Source organism: Accipiter gentilis, unplaced genomic scaffold (genome assembly GCF_929443795.1).
Source record: "Accipiter gentilis unplaced genomic scaffold, bAccGen1.1, whole genome shotgun sequence".
In the NCBI taxonomy this organism is placed as follows: domain Eukaryota; kingdom Metazoa; phylum Chordata; class Aves; order Accipitriformes; family Accipitridae; genus Astur; species Astur gentilis.
In genome coordinates this window covers 1,661,045-1,676,600 of record NW_026060952.1, presented here as the reverse complement: position 1 = coordinate 1,676,600, position 15,556 = coordinate 1,661,045, and the positions used below count along the sequence as shown (strand labels likewise).

The window sequence follows — 15,556 nt, the reverse complement described above, 5'->3', positions numbered from 1 at the left end:
GCTCAATATTTGAATATTTTGCTGATCTTTTACCTCCAGAGTAATTTCTCCCTTCTTGAATACAATTTTTGCTCCCAATGGTTCCAACAAGTCCCTTCCCAAAAGGGCCTTTGGGGAGTTCGGCATATATAAAAATTTATGAATGCCCCACTGTTTTCCTAATTTATATTCTAAAGGTTTACAAAACTATGCCTTTTCACTTTGGCCAGTCGCTCCTTTCACCGTGACATAATCATTCCCCGGGGCATCAAAGCCTGATTCAAAACCGAGTATGTTGCTCCTGTATCTACCAAAAATTCTACCTCTTGTTCTGTTTTCCCTAGCTTAATTATAACCAGTGGATCCGCTAGGGTAGATTCCCCAGGTTCTCGTCAGTCTCCCTTCACAGAGGCTACTGTTCTTCCTGTTTGAGCCCTCTGATGCTCCTTGTTCCCTGGGCATTCCCTCTACCAATGACTGAATTTCTTACACAAAGCGCATTGATCCTTGCCCAGTCGGGGCAAGTCTCGTCTAGGCCCTCTTCCTCTTTCTTCCCGAATAACAGCCATTAATTTCCTTTGTCCTTGCCTATATCCTTCTTCTCTGTTACTAAACACCCTCCGTGCTTTTGTGGTACAGAACAGAGATGTAGCAAGAAAGAAAAAAAAAGGGAGGGAGGGAGAACAAAGGGAGAGAGACACAAAGACTGGAAGAAGGACAAAGGGATGGCAGAAGAAAAAAATAGTGATAGGCTACAGGACAGAGATGGAGGAGTTCCAAAAAGACACAGGGAGCATGACAGAACGAGAGTGAGAAACAAGGGACAGAGCAGGACAGCACTGGAGGAAAAAACAACTGTCATTGATAGGCTGTGAGAGAGACATGGAGGAAGAGAGAAAAGAGAAGGGACAGCTAGCTGGAGAGGGGGATACAGTTAGAAAGGATGGAAGAGGGAAGGGAACAGAGAGAAATACAGAAAAGATGGCAAGAGGAAGCAAGGCAGAGGGACAGCAATAGAAGAAACAAGGGACAGGGATCTGGACAGATGAAGAAAAAAGCAGGAGAAACATACAACATGATACGATGGGACAGAAAGTAACACAGAGCGTCAGATGATAATAATGACAAGAGATAGAGAGAGACTATGAAAAGCACAGGAGGTTGGAGAGAGAGAGAGAAGACATGAATGAAAAGAGTAGAGAGCACCACAAAGGGTCAGGGAAAGAGAAGGACAACAGAATAAAAAAAACCCTCACATATTACACACACGTTATCCACTCATCAAGCCCATTTCAGAGTTACACAGTACCTCAGCCCCTTTAAGAAAAGTAACACATGCGCCCGAGCCCATTTCACAGGTCTCTACCTACAGCTCCAATTTCAAAGTTCTGCAATCACTAGAGGAAGGAATGCACCCCCTTTCCATTAACCCAGCAGCAGCTACATTTACCTCAAGGTATCTACAACTCGCCCTTGGATGCCTAATTCCAACAGACACTTTCACTTACTTCAACAGCTAAGTTTACCTATGGGCACTAAACGCCCATGCTTCCCTCTACGCTTCCCTTTGTGATTGCCATTAGTACTGTAATTCCCACAAGGACACATAATTACCTGCCTTTTTTACATTTTATTTTTAGTGCTTCATTTGGTCCATTACTCATTCCACATAGATTCAGCTATGTCAGTATTTCAATCCAATTCTACAATGTACTTTTTCTACAATATATAGAAAAGACTTATGGCCTCACTCGTCAAATATTTGACACTATTAGATTTAGTCCTCTTTTAATCACTATTTTTACAAATACATGTAAACTCCAAAAATTTAGCATTACCTGAAGAAGAAATGCCACTATTTAGTACCTGCAATGCTCTACGGAGTGGTCTTTTCCACATTCCTCGCTCCCATTACATACATCGCTGCACATCCAGAAGTTTTACTCCCTGAGGTGACATTACCGCCATGATCCCTGTTCCCGGGCACCAAACGAGTGACCTCCAATCATCTTGACAGACCGTCCACTTCCACACCTCGACACAAAACCAGAAATTGAAAAATATCATTACATCACAAGCTACAAAGAGCAACCAAATATTTTACAAACCCACCACAGACAAATACAGTTACACTCACGCACTTCACAACCCTGGCCTACTCCATGCTGGCCATCTAGTCCAACTCCCCCCACAAAATCCTCAACTGTCTTCCAAAGACCATCCACCGAACAACATATCTCTCTGTGCTGACTGGCAATTACCAGGTTCCAGGGGAGCGCTCCACAGGAACACCGTTCCCGGGAGCCTTGGAAAAAAAAAAAAAAAACCAAACAAAAAAATCGCCCTGCCTTTGAAAACCCAGGCCCGAGGCAGACCCCAGTCCAAACATTGGCGATCAACATTGCCTCATGGAGCAGCTGGGACCAGGGAAAAGAAAAAATAAATGGGGCAGGGGAGGACACACCAAAAACCAACCCATATCCCAGCTGGAGTTTTTTATTCTAAGTTTGGGGTTTTTTTCCTAATTCCCTGAAAAACATCTCAACTCTACATCCAACCTGAAAGGAAAAAAAAACCAAAAAGGCTTAACCACAGAACCCTACAAGGTTAGAGACATTCACAACACACCACTCGTTCAGATCACATGAACGCCAGCCCTCACTCTCAACTCATCCATCATACCGTCCACAGGCCTCAAGAGGCCGTCACCCCGTCTGCAGCAGCAGGGGCCTCAAAAAAGCACCCTACCTGCAAAAACCCAGGCCCCAGCCCAACCTCCTTCCAACCAACCTCCCCACAAACTGCCCTTCCGTTACACCAACATTTCAACACGCACCATCATCTCCACCATCCGTGCATTTTCAACCCGATAATTAGCTTTCACAGTGCCACGTGTCACAGTCCAACCTCCGTAGCGCCATGTCACCTAAACGCAAGGTTCCTTCAAGCACCTCTCGTGCCCTGTCATCACCTGCAAAAACAACACACAAAGCTTGTCAACAGACACTTCATCCTCGAGAGAGAAGTCCTCCACCACTCCCCTACCCTGCTTCCCACCTATTCCAAAAATAACACATCCTCACAGCCAGTGTCCTCCATGACACTTGAAAAAACCAGAGCATCACAAACACAGAGCTGTCCCAAAGTTACCGATCGCTCCAAGACCCATCACGCTGCTACTTAGACCTCAAGGCCTTGACCATTTCTAGAGACTTGCCACAAAGCATCTGCATAAACAAGATGAACACCATTGCCCAGTTCTTGCCTTACTCAATGCTAGTTCACAGTCCAATTGCGATCCCCTCAACTCTGCATGCAAAGAGCCCAAAGTCATTAAACCTTCTACGCTGCCTCTACAATGCCATACAAGACACACACAAACATAGAGCCATGTAATTCACATGCAAATGTAATGCCATACAAGGCAGTACTCTTACCTCAGTCAAGGCAAAACAACTCAGAGCCTTGCCATACCAGACAAAACAGAACAGGGCCAATGCAAGAGACTCTCACGTGACAGTCAATACAAGTACAGACCAAAACAATACAAAACCAATACAGAACCATAGAAGGCAAGGCAGTCTCAGGTGGCAATCCATACAAGTACAGAGCACTGCAATACAAAACACAATGCAGGGCCAGGCAATGCGAGACAGTCTCACATGACAGTCAATACAAATACACAACAAAACACCACAGGGCAAAGGCAAATACAGACCAATACAATGCAAGAAAACTGCAAAACACAGCAAAGCAAAGCAGTCTCATAGAGCCACCGGATGCATCTTCCTTCAGAGTCCACTCACAGACTCAACTCCTTACAGTGCTCTGCTGCCTTCCCCCATCGCTCTGTGGGACACATCCTGTCCCTCCACATCTGAAAAAAAAACCCAAACAAACATATTGAATGAGTCACCTGGATGCAGAGCAAGAGCTTCACAACTCCAGAGGTCTTGATTCCATCTACAAAGACCATCTGGAATGCAGCTACAGCCTGTCATTTTAAAAACAACAACAAAAAAAAAACAACACGCAACCAAAAAACAAACAAAAAACCAACAAAAAAACCCAACACACACACCCCCCTGCCCACTGTAGGGTTCAATTATATGGAACTTAGTTACTGGGCCTGAAAGTAGCTCATGGTCGCAAGAGAGTTCCAGACACCTTTGAAGGCTCTGAACAGAACAAACAAGAAGATAGAAGAAGAAAGATCCCAATTAGAAAAACACAGGTGCACATTCCACGATAAAGGGAACTTGGCACAACCGACCTCAATTCAGGGGCTTATCTCGACCAGTTGGACTAAGACAAGTTTTGCATGCTCTAACATAGCCAATTATATCCTGTGTGTATGCACGTGTACAGAGCGAGTATAACTAACTGTATCTTATGTTTCTACGCGTGGACAGTATCGATGTAACCAATCACCGCTTACGCTTGTGCGCGTGGACACCACATGCTTGCGTGCAGCAGCCAATCAAAGCTTCTAAACAACTTAGAGAATTGTGTAAGAATGATCAGCTAAGCTCAATAAAGGGGCGACTTTGATCATCATACTGGTGTTCTATCATCCGGGCCCCGCACGGAGTAACCCTAAACCCTACACCCCACCAACCAAAAAAACCCAGGGCCAAACTTGGAGCCCATCACGTGCAAGTCTTAACACCTTAGAGACTCAAATCCGCTTCACTGCCCCTCAACAACCCCTGCCACACGGCTCCAATTGTCTCCGTGAAACACTATCGGCACAGCTGTCCGCGCAGGCCGCTGATGGCTACTCGAGCCGAGATGACTGTACAACCCTCGCCTAAACGGTCTAGGCACATCAACGTTTCACCCGTAGACTCTTATCGCTGTTCCACCTACCCCTGACTCCACACCCCCCCAGGCAGAGCAGCTCCAAGCCAAGCACACCGTGTGCAGAACGTCACCACGTGGAACGCCACCAACGAGGTGATTCAACGAGAGAGAAAACTCTCAGCAAGAAGAATGACCCCCGGACGGGAGGCGCCGTCGGGCAAGATGACCTACGGGGCCGCAACCGCGAGGCCAGGAGGCTCCACAGCAGACCCAGAGGAGTCAAACGGAGCGGCCCGTTACAAGACAGCACTGTCAAAACCCAGACGACAGATGCGCCAGAAGCCTGGCGTCGAGACCTAAGGATGTCAGGATGCGGGGAAGAAGTCCCACTCCGAGAAAACGGACGGCTAGAGAGCAGAGCTGCCGATGCAGGCTGAAAAAAATGCTGCCATAGAGCACTGACTGGAACCCGCCAAGACCAATCCATGCTTTAGAGCTCCGAGCGCAAGAAAAGAAGCACCCGATTGGCACCGGGCCAATGAGTAAGAGCATTCAAAACCCTAGGGACAGCACCCGAAGCGCATGCCTCGCTCCTCTGGCGCAAAGCGCGACAAGGACATCGAGACCCGAGGAAGGTCTAAGCGCACAAGACAGACTACACAAACTACATGCCACCGCGGACACGGGCTGGAACTGCCCTGCCCGGCACACACGGGTCTCGTGCTGAAAAGCAACCCGCTCCCTTCTCCTGCGCAAAGGCGACTGCTTTGGGACAGCCCTCTCTCCTGCGCTAACTTTAAAACTCCTCCCTGCTATTCCCAGCTTTGTCCCTTCCTCTCAGCCTGGTCCCTCAACTTAGCTTTCAGAGGGCTGAGGGTCCAAATCCATCCTCCCCAAAACCACACGGGCTAACTGGGATGTTCCTCAAGGGGAACATTGCTCTTCAACATCTGCAATGAAAAAAACAAACACAAACAAATCAGAAAAGGGAGTAAGCATCCCGCTGGCCAACGCCAACTACTTCCCCAACTCCCCCCTCCTCACAAGTGCCACCGTGTTCACTTCCCCGCTCATTCCAGACTCAGACCCTGCAGCCATCATCACTCGTGGTATCTAAGGTACCGAGAGAAACCACGTTAGCGTGGCACTCGTGAGAAGCCATCGGCCCCACGCTCCTCCTCGCTAACCCACAGCTCACCTGAAACGCTCATCCAATTCAAAGATAGCCCACACAGCACCTCCACAACAGAAGGTAAAGGCTGAACCGAGCAGCCCCATAATACTTTGCTATTCAACACCGACCCGGCCGACGACCGCCTCACCTTCTCGGACCGCTCACCGGCATGCAGCTTTTCGGGAGACCTTATAGCAGACTTCACGGTACGTAAAGGGTGCCTATAAGAAACCTGCAGAGGGACTTTTTACAAGGGAGTACAGCCATAGGACAAGGCGGTAACGGCTTTAGTCCTAAGGAGGGTACATTTAGTTTAGGCGTTAGGAAGACGTTTCTCACTAGGGGTGGCGAGGCACTGGAACGCGTTGCCCAGAGAACCTGCGGATGCTCCCTCCCTGGAAGCATTCAAGGCCAAGTCAGATGGGGCTTTCAGCAACCTGGTCTTGCGGACGGCGTCCGTGGGGGAGGGTTGGAACTAGAGGATCTTTATGGTGCCTTCCAACCCAAACCATTCTACGATTCTATGACATTCAAATCCAACTGCAAAACTCCTCTGAGAAGGGCTGGTGAACCCTCCTCCCTTTCCCCAGCAGTCCCAAAACTTAAGAAACCCCTTTTCTTCTCCTCAACTGTCAGGAAAGGAACCCCACTGCTTCCTGACACCTCCTGCCCTCAATCTGCACTCCTGAACCCCCTTCAGTGGCTACTCCTCAAGAGCTGCTCTTCTGAGCAACATCCCAAATTCTGGGGGCACCCCCTAACCTACAGCTCCCCAGAGACTCTGAGCTCTGCTACATGCCCACAAAAGAAAGTCAAGTCCCAAGCCTTGTAATCTACGAGGGGCCTGCCACCAGCTGCAAAGATTCTAAGGACAACGTGGCATTCTGTGGGCAATGAGGAAAGGCACCCCAAACCCTGAAGGGCACTGTGCCTCACGGCCCTTCTGCTTTCATCAGTAGTACTAAAACTCCATATACAAATACATACAAGATGCTCACCCTAACTCCTGCTAAACAATGTCACCATCAGTCCCGTTAAGAGAGATAACTTACACAGCAGAACTGTTAAAAAACCCAACGTTCCTTCTTCAATAAAGTTGGGAATTGCAGGAAAACACAATGCATGAAGAATAAAAAAAAAAAACAAACAACAAAAAAACCCCCAAACAATGCATACTATTAAACCATCTTTCTACCCCTGAACTGATGCAGAAACTGACACTAGGCCTAGTAGATGTAGAAATAGAACGTATGTTTAGACTCAGTGTATTGCTAAATAAAAGACTCAGGAATTTGTTAGAAGGTTAACAACTGCCTCTGTAAGTTGATTTACGTAGACAAGCCAAGGACATAAAGCACAAGATTCCTGTGTCTGTAATATAAGACAAAATAACATGCCCTCTTTGAGGAGGTATTCTGTTTGATAAGAAAATATGTTCTGTCTCTTGTGGTGACTGAGCCAAAAGCTAGGTGATAAGCAGAGAAGTTGTTTGTGGGGCCCAGAAGGGGATCGTACTGCGCAAACTCGTACAACAAAGTTCAAACAGCGGACAAGTGAGGAAGCCTATGGAAGACCACCAGAGGACTCCAGAAGACCACCAAAGACCTTCAACACGCATGCATAAAGGACATTTACATATGCTAATGACTTCTCGGAAAATCAATGAATATGTATATTATTTCTCAGAAACTTTATGAATATGTATGTAAGGCAGGTATTTAACCTATACAATTAGTCCCAGCCAGAAAGCACATTTGGAGGAGCGATCCTCCGTTCTTCCAGCGCTGCAATAAAGAATACTTAACTCCATCACTGAATGCTCATTTCGAGAAACAGAACACTCGAAACAAAATTACTGACCTGAAAAAAAGAAAGGGGGAAAAAAAAAAGCTGCATACAAGTGTGTCGTGGTTTCAGCCCAGCCGGTAACAAAGGACCACGCAGCCGCTTGCTCACTCCTCCCGCCCCCCTCCGGTGGGATAGGGAGGAGACAGAGGGGAGAAAATGAAAAAAAAAAAGGAACCTCAAGGGTTAAGATAAAGGCAGTTTACTGGGACAACACAAAACAAAATTGCAACAACAACAACAACGGTACTAACGAAAGAGTAAACAAAAAGAGTGATGCACAGTGCAACTGCTCACCACCCGGAACCCAACGCTCCACCACTTCCCCCACCGAAAGTCGAGCGCTCCCCGGGCCCGATCCCCATTTATATACTGAGCATGATATCACATGGTATGGAATAGCTCCTTGGCTAGTTCAGGTCAGCTGCCCCAGCTATGCCCCCCACATCCCAGGTTCCTGTAAAAATTAACTCTATCCCAGCTGAACCCAGGACAAAGTGTTACTTTCTACCACACATGCTGCTGAACCTTGACTGGTCCTGAAGCTCTTACCTCAGGCAGACACCTCTTCCCAAAGGGCTGAGCCAGCTCAAAAGCTGCAAAGCACTCAAGGAAGAACTGAGCACCAACACCAGAGAAACCCAGGAGCACAATGAGCTCCCTCAGCAGAGCCTGTGGCTCAAATACCCCCGAGCCCCCACCCACCACCCTTAGCACAATCCCCTGGGAAAGGGGAAGGGCAAACCACCAGCAGCTATAAAGTCAGCTGGAGGAGCAGCAGCACTGTTCTCACCTGCCTTAAATTTACAGCAAATGAGACCCTGAACAGAGAAAGTGACCCTTACTGACAACGATGATACCTGCTCCTGTGCTACAGCTACACCTATTGCATCAGCAATGGGACCAGGTAGGGAATTCAACTTAATTTGTCTGGGGCCTAGATAGAAAACAATAGATGCCCTTCCAAACTAGGTAGGAAACTAGCTCATTAAATGCAATGACAATGTTGTTATCAAAAATGATGTGCTTTAGTTTCCTATAAAAAAGCCAAAACACTCTGGGGTTATGCTTCATTTCTAGCAAGACTGTGCATACCTCCTTACTTCTACCAGAACTACCTTCTGGATAGGAATGAATCAAAAAGCAGAATTAGATCCCTTAAGAATTCCGTCTCCAAAATATCTCTGGTTGCAAAACAAATTATTTCCTGTGAATAGCCAATGATGCAGAGTCCCCCTGAGCATGTCTCCAGCTGACTCCCTTAACAGAGGTACAAGAGCCCCAAAGCACAAAAGACACCAAAAAACCCCCATGGAAATACATGGGGGGGAACAGGCAGCAGCCATGCCCTACAAGGACAGGCCAGGGCAGGGCAGGGGGGCAACAACACCCCCTGCAGTCATGCAGGAAAGGGTCAGCAGAAGCCACACCCCCGCGGTTTGGGGTGGGGGGAGGGGGGCTGCAGCCACAAATGACACCAAGAAAACATGGAACTTCAGGGATACACAGCGGGTGGGGGGAAGGGGGTGATGCCCCCACCAATCGGCATGGGAAAAAACTCACAGGGAAGGTGGGTTAGATGGCTAGTTTGCGGTGGTAAGATATGTGCACAAGAACATGCACAGGCTGGGGGGGGTCATGCATGAGGTTTACCTTCACCAGGGGCTCCACCCAGGTAATCCAGAGTAGGTAACCTCATCTGGGATAATCTGCAACAGCAATTCCGCTCTGGGTTCTTGACCCAACACCAGATAATCCACACTGCCTGCCCCATGGAGGGGGTGCTTCCCACAGGATGGGGCATCTGTTGAGCATCACCACACCCTTATGACAACACATCTGAAAAATTAAAATCACAAACTGTATTTCAGCATATTAAGAAAATAACACCAAATGAGTAGAGGAATTCCAGCAAAGGGAGAGGCTAGCAGCTGCCCTAATTAGGACTCGAGCTAAACAGGTCAGCTCACAATACAACACTTCCTTTAGAATGTAGACTGATGAAAACTGGTTTGCTGTTAGATAACTGTATAAGTGAGATTTGATAAATGATCATGTATTAACATTATTGTTGAAACAGTAGACAAAGGGTACCTGGGGACATAATTACAAAAGTGTAGTGAAGTGACTAACTAGTAATTATTCATAAGTTTTGCAGTTCTTTGCTCTTATGACTAGATGTTCCTGTACGCTAAATGAGAACAATGCTGAAACTGACCACATGTGATTGAAACTGCATTAAGCTTCAAGATCAAAGAACAAGGACAAGAATAAAGACTTCGAGGACAGCCAGCAAGAACTTCAAATGGGTCGGTGGTCGCAAAAGCAGCCCTTCATCTCAAATGGATCCTTCATTGCGCATGATTGGATGTAGGCAGTACTATGATAATCGGTTGCCGTCGTTTTTATGTATATGTGTACTAATCTGATTAATAAGCAATTAGTTATTCTATATAACCTGTTTGTGCTAAAGCTGTGGCATGCACACTAGGTGGAACTATCCCCCGTGCATCCAGTGCTGCAATGAAGAATGCCCGCTTTCTAAAACTCCAAAACGAGTCTTAGGGAGTTTCTTTGACCAGCTTTTCAGTATCAGAGGTACAAGGGAGGAAAGAAAAAAAAAAAAAAAAAAGAAAAAATGGGCAGGGGTGTGGGAAAGAGAAGGGACCAGGGGAGGGAGGGGCAGGGAGGGACCAGAACGCCGAAGAGGGGAGACGGGGCCCCGAGGGCCCAGGGCTCACCACAGCTCTTGTTCTTGGCACTGCCAGGAGAATTTGCCAGTTCAGATGCTTCTTTCTGCTCCTCTCCCGCTCCCCACCTCTTCTGTAACTCCGGCAGCACGGCCATCTTCCCCCTAGGAGTAACACAGGTCTTGCAAGACGAGGCTTCCTAGGCACGGAGCCTCGCTCGCTCGCACGCTATGTGGCCGTGCGGCATACGGACCCTGCGGTGCACCTCGGCAAGCCCCAGGGTCTGCTGTATCCCTCTGCATGTGGCATCAGGGTTGCAGGAGCGACAGCAGCCAGGCAGCAGACGCTGGCGAGAGATTTACAACAAAAAATAACGCCTGGTTCAGGTGACAGCCTGAAGGCAGGCCACAAGAGACCCAAAGCTGCTTCGTGCCAGAGGGGCAGCTCTGTTCGGCAGGAAAGGCCGCGACCCAGCGCACCAGATGCGAGCGGCCCACCTGCAAGCGAGCGATACCCCGGCGACCCTGGGGCTCGGTCGGGGTGGGCACCTCCATGCTATCAGAACGCTGCTCTCCTAATCCTGCACGCACGCAAGGCTTCTTGCGCGGGGCTTGTCTCTTATCGAAAAGACGCTGCACAGTGTTACTTACCGCCCTGCCCTCTGGCGTGCAAAGTAATCAGACGTGAGGCAGGGAAAGCAAAGAGGCCTGTCGGGATATTAGATGTCCTCAGCAGAGGACCACAGAGCCCTCGAGGTTCCATCTTTGCTCCCTACAGGAGCGTGGCTCCGCACTCCTTGCCGCTCCTGCCAGCAAGCGTCACAACTGCCCTTTGCCGCCTGCAACACGGCCCCAGTACTGCCGCTTACAGAGCGAGAGGCGCTCGCTATAAAGCGGCGATGAAGAACAAGGACGGCCCGTCGAGATGGCAGGAGGAACACAGAGAGCCTCCAGCATTAGCCAGACAGGGCTTGCAACTCACCTCGTGTCCTGGTTTAACGCCAGCCGGCAACGAAGGCCCACGCGACCGCTCACTCGCTCCCCCGCCCCCAGCGGGACGGGGAGACAATCGGAAAGGGCAAAAGTGAGAAAACTCGTGGCTTGAAACGAAAACAGTTTAATCATCATTAAAAAGAAACAACAACAACTTGTAAGGAAAAGGAGGAAAAAAAATTACAGAGAACATGGTGCAGGCAGCACACCAGGGGTCTGGAGCCTGATGGATGATGGGGGGTGGTGGTGTGGAATACGGAGGAGGGAAAGGAGGGAGGCAGGGCAGGAGACAGGAGAGCAGGGGGCGCAGGGGGAACAACTCGTGTGGGTTAAAAACTCCTGTGGGTGAAGGGGGTGGGCTGGAGCAGCGGGGAGCATATGGGGGAGACACGGACACAGGGGGTAGGGTATGTGTGGGTACGAAGGTGCACGGGGTGTACTAAAACAAGTTGTGCTGCTTCACAAAAACATGGTCCCACCTGAATTCAGTAGGGTTTCTTCTGCTCTTAAACATTAATCAGGCACTTAAAGCCTTCAGTAGACTTGTAAGTCCAAACCTCCAACAATTTACGTACTCTTATCATTTCTGATATCCATGATATGTGAAAATAAATCTTTCCGTTTAATAGTTGTCACTGAGAAAGATACGTGTTAATCTAAACCACACAAGGGGAATAATATCATGTTCGCCATGTAGACTTTACTAAGAGCTTGAAATTAACTTCTCAGGATCTTTTAAGCTTCTAAGCATAAAATAATTAGTGTAGCTTACAGATGTGGAAGAGAAATATTTTGGTATCATAACCAAAGTAGCCTTTTCTGTGAACTGCAACAGAATCTGTAATGTTGCATCAACACTTCAAAACCCACTCTGTCTCTCCTCTTTTCTCATCCAATGTTTTGTTTATTTCAAGAAATTCTTTCATTATCTATCCCATAAAATGAGAAATAGATTATTATGGAATTGCTCCTAAGATAAAAAGTTAATGCATTAGACTAGCTGTGATATAAAAATTACTGGAGATATATTTATGTGTGATGTTCTGATGAATTATCTAGTTGTTTACAGTTGCTAGGACTTCTCTCAGTAGTAAATCACTGGCAATGTGCATGAACACGAGAAACTATTCATGGGGCACATTCATCCTTTATGCAGTTAAATGAAGTTTTTAAATCACAAAAAGATTTGGCTGTTACACAGTCTGTGTAAATTACATGATAGTAACCCAAACCACAAGACCATGTCTCTCCTACTTTGCTCTGTTTCAGAATAATCTCAGCTTGCAAAGCAGATCAGTTTTCTGTAACACCGATAACCAGGGTTCACACAGTCAGACTTTTCAGTTAGAAGGCCACAGAAAGAATCATAAAGAGACCAAGTATCTTTTCCTTAAGCATCCTGTTTACAGACAGCTATGTTACCTCCAAGTGCTATGAACGTTACTTTCTCTAAAACTATCTTCCATTTAGTTTTCCTTTTTTTTCTTACCCCCCCCCCCAAACAATCTTATAGCTTAATCCCTTGCACACCTGAAGACCAGAAAAACATTCACCAAAATAAAGTTAGGGACATGCTCTTTTTTTTTTTTCCCTTCCTTTTTTTTTTTTTAAACTGTAACATGTACCAAGACAGCAAGGTGACTTTTCCAGCATCATTCATACACACATATGCCCCAGAAGCTACTTGAAATTACCTTGTGTAATGGAATTGTCTGGAAAGCTCAGCTTAAAGTAGCTGAGCTCAGTGACTGATTGATTTACAGGTACAGAAAATAAATGCATGCAGCATTTTAACAAGGACGACTTACCAGTGTTATGTTATTTCCATTTAGCAAAATCTGGTCTAGCTTTGTGATTTTTCTGCCCTCAGACGGAATCTCACAGAAGCAGCCTTAAAAAAAAAAAAAGTAAGAACACATAACCAGGGACAACAATTCCAGTTTTGATTACAGAATAAATCTCTACATTAAGATGGCAGTTGTTGCAACTAAGAAATAAATTGGCCATGCTGCAGCCCGATCTTGACAAATTGACCGCCTGGATAAAGAAAGCTATCTGGCAACTAAACAGATCCATTGTACTTTTCTGCTCAGTGCACCTAAAGATACAGATTCACCCTCGAAATCTCGGCAATATCTTGAATACCACCAACACTCAGAACAGGTTTCAAATGGCAACGTGGCAGGACAAAGTAAAAAATACTTATCCTTGATAAGTCTGCTAACTTTCTAAACCTTTGCCTAGACCTTAAGGAAATGTAAAAACAAACTACTGCAAAGTTCAAGACGCAATCCACGCAAAGTTAAGGCTATCAAGTAGGAACCTGATTACGAGTATAAATCATGCAACAGCTACTCTATGACATGGATGTCCTGAACAGATCATCCTCTACAGTGTAAGTCCAAGGTACAAACCCTTCAGCTGGCAAGTATTCCAAAAACATAAAACCTCTTTGCTTACAGAGCTTACACAGTATTTTTCCCCAGGAAACCAAATGTTCAAGAGGAACAGGAGGCAGAAACAACACCTGCAATTCTGTAACGTCTTCTAGCACCGTATCTGAAAAACCAGTTTCAAGGAAAATAAGGCCCCGAATTTAAAAATAAAACTATTTCCAGTTATTTCCATCTCACGCTGAGCTGTGATTTTACCTGTAAAATAAAAAAAATCAGAACAAGACAACTGATCCATACAAAAAAGGCTCTCCTATCCGGTGAACTCAAACCTCTCAAAAGCAGTAACATCACTGAGCTGGAGCATAAACTGGACGGCCTTAAACACCTCCATCAAAGGATACGGACAAAGTCATCAAGTCCTAGAAGCGTTCCCACAATTTCTGATCGCTCTTCATCACAACATGAACGCGTGCGTGGACCTACGCATTTGTCCACAAGTTCTGTAGATTGAAAGGCACAAGATATTGCTTTGTAGAACATACATGTTTTCCAGCAAAAACCTTAACGCTGTGGCGGCAAAAAAAGTCATTGCCGCGGGCACTGGTGAAAAGCACAGAAAGAAGGCGAAAAAAAAGAGACAGGAAAAAAACCACAGTAAAAAACCCGCTTCCTCAACTGCTGCCGGTAGGTACCTCCACAAGTTCCTGCGGCCGCAGGAACACGTTCCCTCCACCGAGAACCTCCCTCCACCTCGGTGCCGCCGGGCCGCAGCACATCACCGCGGGTCTGCCGAGCGCCAACGCTCGTCCCCAGCCGGCCTTTGCAAACCTCCTTTGCCCGGAGCCACCCCCCCCGCTCGCTGCCCGCGCCGGAGACCGGGACGCACCAGCGGCTCTCCGCCGCCGCGGGCAGGGGCCGCGCCGCTGACAGGCCCGGCCGCGGCTCCCGAGCGGCGGGAAGCCCCGCGGCCTCAGGCGGACGCCTGACTGACGAGCCCGGAGGGCCGCCGCGCCCGCAGCCCCGGCCCCTCAGCCCCGGCCCGGCGAGGATTTTTCCCTCGCCGGCCAAGAACGCTGGACGCTGCGGCCAGACCCGCGCACTTCACCGCGGCTGCGAAGGCGACGGGCTTCGCCGCCCGCCACCGCGCCGACGCGGGAGGGTGGCGCGGGGCCGCCCGGCCCGGCCCGGCCCAGGGCAGGCCAAGCCCCTGCCTGCCCGCCGGCCCGGCCCGGCCCAGGGCAGGCCAAGCCCCTGCCTGCCCGCCGGCCCGGCCCGGCCCAGGGCAGGCCAAGCCCCTGCCTGCCCGCCGGCCCGGCCCGGCCCAGGGCAGGCCAAGCCCCTGCCTGCCCGCCGGCCCGGCCCGGCCCAGGCCAGGCCAGGCCCCTGCCTGCCCGCCGGCCCGGCCCGGCCCAGGCCAGGCCCCTGCCTGCCTGCCGGCTCGGCCCGGCCCGGCCCAGGCCAGGCCCCTGCCTGCCTGCCGGCTCGGCCCGGCCCGGCCCAGGCCAGGCCCCTGCCTGCCTGCCGGCTCGGCCCGGCCCGGCCCAGGCCAGGCCCCTGCCCGTCGGCCCCCCTCGCCCCATCCAGCCGCTCGCCCTCCCTCGCTTCCCGCCGCCTCCGCACACAGCCGCAGCCCCGCGCTGCCCGAGGAAACCCTCACCTGACGGCAGCCGCCACCTC

At 48.9% G+C, this 15,556-nt stretch overlaps 1 protein-coding gene across 1 annotated transcript in view; it reads left to right on the top strand.

Moving 5' to 3' along the window:
- Positions 1-15,556, top strand: part of LOC126037147 (electroneutral sodium bicarbonate exchanger 1-like) — a 111,113-nt gene that overhangs the window by 44,393 nt on the left and 51,164 nt on the right. The gene's annotated exons all lie outside the window — the stretch shown is intronic.